Source organism: Anas platyrhynchos, chromosome Z (assembly GCF_047663525.1).
Source record: "Anas platyrhynchos isolate ZD024472 breed Pekin duck chromosome Z, IASCAAS_PekinDuck_T2T, whole genome shotgun sequence".
NCBI classification, from domain to species: Eukaryota; Metazoa; Chordata; class Aves; order Anseriformes; family Anatidae; genus Anas; species Anas platyrhynchos.
The window spans coordinates 66,583,830-66,591,669 of NC_092621.1; the positions used below are offsets into that span (position 1 = coordinate 66,583,830).

Genomic DNA, 7,840 nt, shown 5'->3' on the forward strand with positions numbered 1-7,840 from the left:
AGTACTTTATTGAATAAGGCCCCATATGCCAAAATCTCTTGGGAGTTGTCAGCATTCTAACACAGACTGTTCAACGAGTTTGTTGTGGTTCAGTGACATTGAGAAAGTAGCATACAGCTTGTAAACTACTGTTGCTTTTGCTTTGTGTTATTTGAATTTTAAGTATAAAAGCAAGGAGAAAAAAAAAAAGCAACAATAAAAGTGTTCACAGCAACAATAAAAGTGTTATCTTTTCAGGTAATGGCAGCTGAAATGTGAGACACTTGTGTGAAAGTCTCTTGTCCAATTAATAAGTAAGTAGTTCATAAAAAGTGGAGCGCAATCCAGAATCCAGTGGTGGAAACAAAAGAAACTGAATAATTTAATACAAAATACCACCTAATCTGATGGCTGGAGCTTTTTTACTTGAGTGGATGTAGATGTGGGATAAAGACAGTTTCCCATATGCTGAGCTGCTATATGCTCATATATTGTATATTTATATATGCTAAGCAGAAAGGAAACTGATTCATGACAATTTAGAAAGGAATAGTCTTCTCTCTGTGCCACAGTTTTTGGTTCAGCTTCAGTTATTCGTACAAATGCATTCAAAGAAGCTGTCTTGGAGAAAATTTCTTAGACTACCTATGGTCTACGTACTGGATGAGATGAGAAATGGATTTGGATGAGAAGTGGATGAATCTGGATGAGGACACTAACCTGAGTATGGGGAAAGGACTACAAAGAAAATAAGTCAACAGACCTATGGAGTTCTCCAACAACAAAATACTTTTGTGGACTATATTGTACACAGAAGCTAATTTTAATTCTGTCACCTGGCTGTAACATTGTGATGACAAATAATAATGATGCCCTACATGGTTTCAGCTTGTTGCCACAAAGTATGGTGCCCAGACTAAATATGACCTTTCTAGAAGCAGGTCTAATATGACTAAATATGACCTGCTTGAAGCAGGTCTGCATAAAAAATGAAAAGAAAAAGGCTTGATTAGGTTTCCAACTTGTTTGTGTACTGTAATAGCATTTAAAAATATTGTAACACACTTTATTCTTTGGGAAAATTTAACATTTTAAAATGGGAAAATCAAACTGACTAGGACAATGAGGAGAAAAAAAAAAGTGGGATAGAATTAAAAAGTAAGTGTAACGTGAAATGTCATGCGCTACAGGCAAACTATTCTAAATCATAATTTTGTTAAGAAAAAAAGAGGAGAAAATCCATTGAGAAAAACTGTAGACAATGATTGAACTTGCATACTTACAATTAAGAAAAAAAGGCAGAAATTTCATAGAAGTAATAATCAAATACCTATATACATAATAGTTCCTAGTATCAAGACAGATCACATAGAATTTAATAATTTTTCAAGTTCTCAAGAGAATAACTGAAGATACAGGCAAAGAATGATGAAATACATATATGGTTCATAGTTATTCTAGTGGGTTTATTCCATTGTGAATAAACTATAAAGATAATCAATAAATCAAATTGAAAAAATTAGCTGAATATTAGCAGGTCAGATATCACTAACCCTAATCACAGAGAACATGGTGATTATACAGCCACAGAATTTAGCATTCTGTCACAGTGCCATGACATTTTGCACTTTGTTGGAATTAAAAGTCTTCCTCTCCTTAAATTACCTGTATCGGAAAAAAAAAAAAAAAAAAAAAAAAAAAAGAATCAGGGTGGGGTTAGGAGACAAGATTGCTCAAGATATGGTGAATAACAAGATATATGATGACAGCAGTTTACAGTCCAAAAGAGAGGGAGATGAGGCAGAGACAAACGGAAAGGAGAGAGGAGAGGAGAGGAGAGGAGAGGAGAGGAGAGGAGAGGAGAGGAGAGGAGAGGAGAGGAGAGGAGAGGAGAGGAGAGGAGAGGAGAGGAGAGGAGAGGAGAGGAGAGGAGAGGAGAGGAGAGGAGAGGAGAGGAGAGGAGAGGAGAGGAGAGGAGAGGAGAGGAGAGGAGAGGAGAGGAGAGGAGAGGAGAGGAGAGGAGAGGAGAGGAGAGGAGAGGAGAGGAGAGGAGAGGAGAGGAGAGGAGAGGAGAGGAGAGGAGAGGAGAGGAGAGGAGAGGAGAGGAGAGGAGAGGAGAGGAGAGGAGAGGAGAGGAGAGGAGAGGAGAGGAGAGGAGAGGAGAGGAGAGGAGAGGAGAGGAGAGGAGAGGAGAGGAGAGGAGAGGAGAGGAGAGGAGAGGAGAGGAGAGGAGAGGAGAGGGGAGACAGTTTTGCTCAGAAAATACTAATTAATCAACTCTAATCCCTCTTAGTTTCATGAGTTCTTCAGAAAAGAGATGAGATACAAAGACCTTTAACATTTTGCTTCATGCAAGGGATGTTACGTCTATTTGTGGAAATAAGACAAAAAGAAGTCAAAGACAGAAAGAGTTAGAATTTAGGACAGTTTTCAAGAGACAAACATACGTTAAGGAAATAATAGTTAAAGTCATTATGAGAGAAGGGACTTATGTCAAGTTATTAGCACCAGATGATGATAATAGCTTCTACCGCAAAACAGACTGTTTTCTTAATACATTTATTCATATTTTAACCTTCCCTCCTACAGTAATACTACCTGCAAGACTCTCAGTGCATGAGTTATTAAGATCAACAGTGGATTTAGGTGTGTGCCAGTGTCACAGTATTTCATATTTGTAACAATTAAAGGTTTATACCCATCATTACCACTTTTGACTTTAGCTATAAAATAGAAATAGCTACTAAAATTATGTTTATATATATAATATATAAATATATATAATATGTCAATAATATATTAATAGCATATATTATATATAATTATTATTTATCATTATATTATATATAATATTATAATATATCAATATATTATAAATACATTTATATTTTATATTATATAAAAATATTTTTATATAATTTATAGAAAATATTTACATATAATATTATTTATATTTATTTATATAAATAAATATGATATATAAATGATATATTAATGATAAATATTAATATATTGTATATAATTATATATATTAATAATTTATATATTGATTATATGTATATAATTCTAAAATAGCTATTAAAATTCTAATAGCTTTTGCTATTTCCATGTAGTAGAGTTTCTGTTTGTTTTATTCTGTATATTTTCTTTCAGTTTATATGGCTCCTGCCCTAATGCAATTTTCTTCAGTAAGAGCTATTACTTGTATCTGACTTGTTTTCAACCTAAGAATAAATATTCCATTCTCTGTGAGGTAAATTGTATCCCTTTTTTTTTTTTTTTTTTTTTTAATTTTCCTCTAGAATTACATCTAACTGACAGAACTGAAGTTCACATATAGATCAGAAAAATGCTATTTTCTTTTTGGAGATAATCCTCAGGATTAGATCTCTGCAAATACAGCACTGTGATTTCAGATACAAATGGGTTATCTGCTTTTACACCAGTATCTGAACTATGTATTGGAAGAGAGATACTATATTCAATATAATATTTCTGTCACTCATTAATTTGACTATCTGAACAGTTACAATCTCATTTATAAATCCCTATTTTTAAATAGAGATTTTTTTCACAGATTAATCTTTGTTAATATTTCAGGCACTATGAAACAAGATGAGTCTTCCCTAGAATCAGCATTGTAAAACAATTTCCTTAGTTTAGGCTACCAGAGCTTGAGCTTTGCGCTTAAGTTCCAAAAGCAACCTTGGAAGTAATACATAAAAATAAAATGATAGGTTAGTTACAGATCTCCCATAACATGGATACAACTCATGTATAAGATCAAAATAATTTTGAATTGTTATTTTGTGAACCAGATCTTAATAAGATGTCTTAATAAGACTTCAGACTGCGTATGTTGAGCTTCCCCAGAATGTGCTATCTGAATGTAGTGAAACAAGCCTGAATAATAGAATTACTTGAATTGCTGTGGGTTTTTTGTTTGTTCTTTTGCTTGTTTGAGCACTTTGAATGATTTCTCATTATTTTTCACAGTTTTTTTCTGTATTTTATTTTTGTTTGTTTGTTTTAGATAATGCTTTTGACAACCACTCCCAAGAAATTATGATGAAGGCTTTTACTATGAATCATGCCTTGACCAGGAGTAAAAAAAAAAAATATGCATGTCTACACAAATCACCCAGTATGCTGTGAACTTTGTTCTAAAAAAAAATCTTAATTCTTTTTATCCTGTAATTTATAGACACATCAATTCTTTATACTCTCAAACTGTATTTCATGGCTGACAAGTGCTTTTTAATTAGTTATTGCTTGTTTATATCTAAATTGCAGATATTCCCTTTCAGGTACTTAGAAGTTTGTGGCAAGTGCTTGCTTAAGTAAAAGGAAAACTCCCAAAGGAACAACATAGTCACTGCATTAAATCAGTTTGCAGTGTTTCACTGCCTTGTTTCAGGAAGATAAGGTTGATATTATTAGTAGGTCATCATTTCAAATATGCAGTTGCAAATCTAGAATTCCAGAGATAAATGAGATTGAAATAGGCTTTCCCTTCTATTTAATGAATACAGATCTTATTTCAAAGTTTATGAATGTGACATAAATGACCTATTTTATTTTAATAAGAAAATATATATAATGCAAATGTGGCATTACAGTGGCAACAATTTGTGAAAGGAATGGTAGTTGCAAGTTAGAGCCAGGTCCTAAACGCTGTCTTTGCTCAATCAGTCATCCAAGCTGTTTATTCTGTCCAAGAAAACCCACTACATTTAAATTTCAGGTTTCACCAAACACTAGCTAACATGCTGAGCTGGCTACTCAGCTCTCAGACTCAGTAATACATGACTTGCTTGGTTTACTCACCAGTGCTTTTCCAGGAAGCAGTTGCTTTGAGAATCCACCACCTGCCGAGTGCCAAAGTCTACAAAGGAATACAAAGAAATAAACTCTCAAACACATATAAATAAAAAAATAAATAAATATATGTTTATCAAAGAATTGCTAAAACACCATTTCTGCAGATATAACACATACATCAAAATTCATCCTTTCCAAACCTATCACATGCTAAACTTTATTATTTTAGTCATATAATAATGCCTAATTTTTACTGATATTTACATTTGTAAGCTGAGCCAATTCTATATATGGACCAGATGTAAATATATATACATATTATTAAAATGTCGAGTAAATAATCCAAGATAATATCCTTTCTACTTCCCACACCCTTTTTTGTGAGTATATCATTTTCTGAATTCACAAATAGGTATTTGCAAAGTAAGTCACCTTGACATGGTGACTGGCACCAAGAAATTTTTTTATTGATTCTTAATATACATTGGTCTTTGGAAAATACTCCTCCTCTATTCCACAACATTTTCTGTAACAGTTTCATGTTCCAGCAAAGAAGGAAATCCCAGGAGAGGCAGCCAGGTACTCCACTGTTCGATGTCCCAGGTCATCACAGAAAAAGAAATCAGCAAGTTTCTATTTACCCAGTAAAGTCTAAAGGGTGCTTTGTGGGCTTTTTGACCACATTTGTTGCAGATGTAAATTCATACTGGAATCTTAAGCAGCCTATATTTAGAAATAGATCTCATCCATTACCTACCTGACTAAAAATATAAGCGTTTCACACAGTAGCTAGAAGCATCTGCTTCCAGAAAAGAGCAAAACTATGGTCTAGGAAATGTAACATAAAATATATATATATATATATTTACTTTTACAAGTACATTTGTCAGTCTATTCTTGTATGTCCCATTTTTATTTTAAATTACATGACTGCACTTGATGCATTGTTTATACACAGAATTGCTCTCCAGCTCTCATTCTTGCACCTGCCATAACTGTTTGCATAACTGGTGTAAACATGTGCCAACATGTTTTGAACAACTAGAATTACTGAGAATCAAGGAGAAAATAAATGTAACAGAAACCCATGCTGTTGGATTATTCATTGTGGTTATACTGACTCAGTGAAAAAGTGCTGCAAAAAAAAACAACTGTGCTACCTCAGGCTATGAAAACAGAATATCCACCCCGATGAAATGCTGCTCAGATTTCTTTGTCTGCTTCTACACATGACACAGTATTTTTCCATAGGTAGATCCTAATGTAGTGTCTTCATTTATGTTGTGTCTCTTGCCCCTCTCCACTCTACCCCCCCCTCCAAACAAAAATAAAAAAAAAATAGATTAAATAGATGATGTTTGTGATGCCTGGTCATAAAGAAATGACAGCAGATTTATAAACTGATTATGCCAGCAATTTTCATACATATACTTCAAAAGAAACAACTACACACAAAAAATATATAAAAAAATAATAATTTCTTTCAGTGATTTATTGCTCTTGAAACTTGGAACTCAGTAATTTAAGGGTGGGCCTTCTAGTCAGTCTAAATGAATAATCTGAGTTTATCTCTCTTTTTGAGCTGCTTGGACATTAGCCCACTCTTGTCTGTAGAAAGTGTTCCTTCCCTTTCTACAGACTCATTTTTAATGTGACCACATCAAAGGGTAATGAGACCTGGAAATCTATTTCTTTTAGCCCTTCAGAAACACCAGCCCAAGGAAACAGGAAAAGGAAGAGATTAAAAAGAAATTTTATAGTCTACCATACACCTTACGGTTAATTATGAAATCAGATCTACTTCCTAAAAACAGAGAATAAAGAATAAATCCTGGCTTCTCAGTTTGCAGCCAAATAAAGATGCCAAATATTTGTGTTTGTGGGAACCTTCATGAAGATCTAGACAACTGGAAATAGGAGAGTAAATTATTTAAAATAATCCTCAAATCTACAGTCATATGGCAGTATTTAATCTGTTGTCCTTAATAAGCAAAACCAGTGCATTTACATTCTATATGTATTTAATATGGAGTATTCTCTAGCATTTCTCAACAGTTAAAAATTGTTAAACAGTTAAAATTCTGTCGTTGTTGATTACTGTGTACTAAACTCTGAGCTAGTTTTAGCTTCACCAAACTTTTCCTCTCCACAAGCTTCTAATCTAACAGAATAATTGACGTTAGGTCTTACTTAATAGAGATAAAACCTCTTTACAATTTTATTTTGCTATGGGAAAAGCAGGTGAGAGATTTTTGCTATAAAATTACCCTTCCACAAATGTTTTGTGTACTTTGACTGAATTATATTTTTATGGATTTTTAATGCACACTTCACAGCCTCAAGCAGCCCATGCCCCCGCTCACCTCTACTCCTGGGAAAAGGTTTCCTGGTACCAGGCCCTTGCCTCCTGCCATACCTGAGAAGAGCCATGCCTGAGAAGAGCTTGATGCCATCTCCCTGGCAGACCCACGTGGGCACTAGGGCTCTGTTGTGTGCTCCTGGCCCTGCCCCTTCCCACACACAGCTGGACTTCAGCCCCCATGGGCAACTGCTCCAGCCCTGACCACCTCAGTTTATTAATGTCTTTCAACTGTTGGAGGCACAAACTGTATATGGTATCTAGCAAGGGTTAATTTGTTCACATTTCATTGTTTCACTACCAATATAAAAATTCTTTTTTTTTTTTCTTCCCAACAGCTATTATACATATTATCGCAAGTCATTGTGATAAATAGAATAACTGTACCTATCAATTTTATGTACCTAATCATGGGTTTTCAATGCTTTTTCATTAATTTATTTTTGTCTACCCAAGTGTGCTAACTGCTTAACCTTAGCAAATACATAAATGATTCACCAGTCTGTAACATAAAAATTGGCTAGCAATCTTCCTGGTCAGCTTGCATCTTTTGTATGCTAACGCACCATTAATTTTCACCTAGGCCTCATGGATTTCCTCAATATTCAAGGATTAGAGAAAGCTAATTAAAGACTTCATCAGCCACCTATTTCAGAAGCTATTTATTCAGATTTTCTGGCT

At 34.1% G+C, this 7,840-nt stretch overlaps 1 long non-coding RNA gene across 1 annotated transcript; it reads right to left on the reverse strand.

The window, feature by feature from the left end:
• Positions 1 to 1,289: 1,289 nt before the first annotated feature.
• On the reverse strand, positions 1,290 to 7,324 carry LOC140000756 (uncharacterized). The gene is made up of 3 exons (XR_011805956.1): positions 7,164 to 7,324; positions 4,807 to 4,864; positions 1,290 to 1,644 (listed from the first exon to the last, which is right to left on the reverse strand). It is a non-coding gene; the product is annotated as an uncharacterized lncRNA (long non-coding RNA).
• Positions 7,325 to 7,840: the final 516 nt, after the last annotated feature.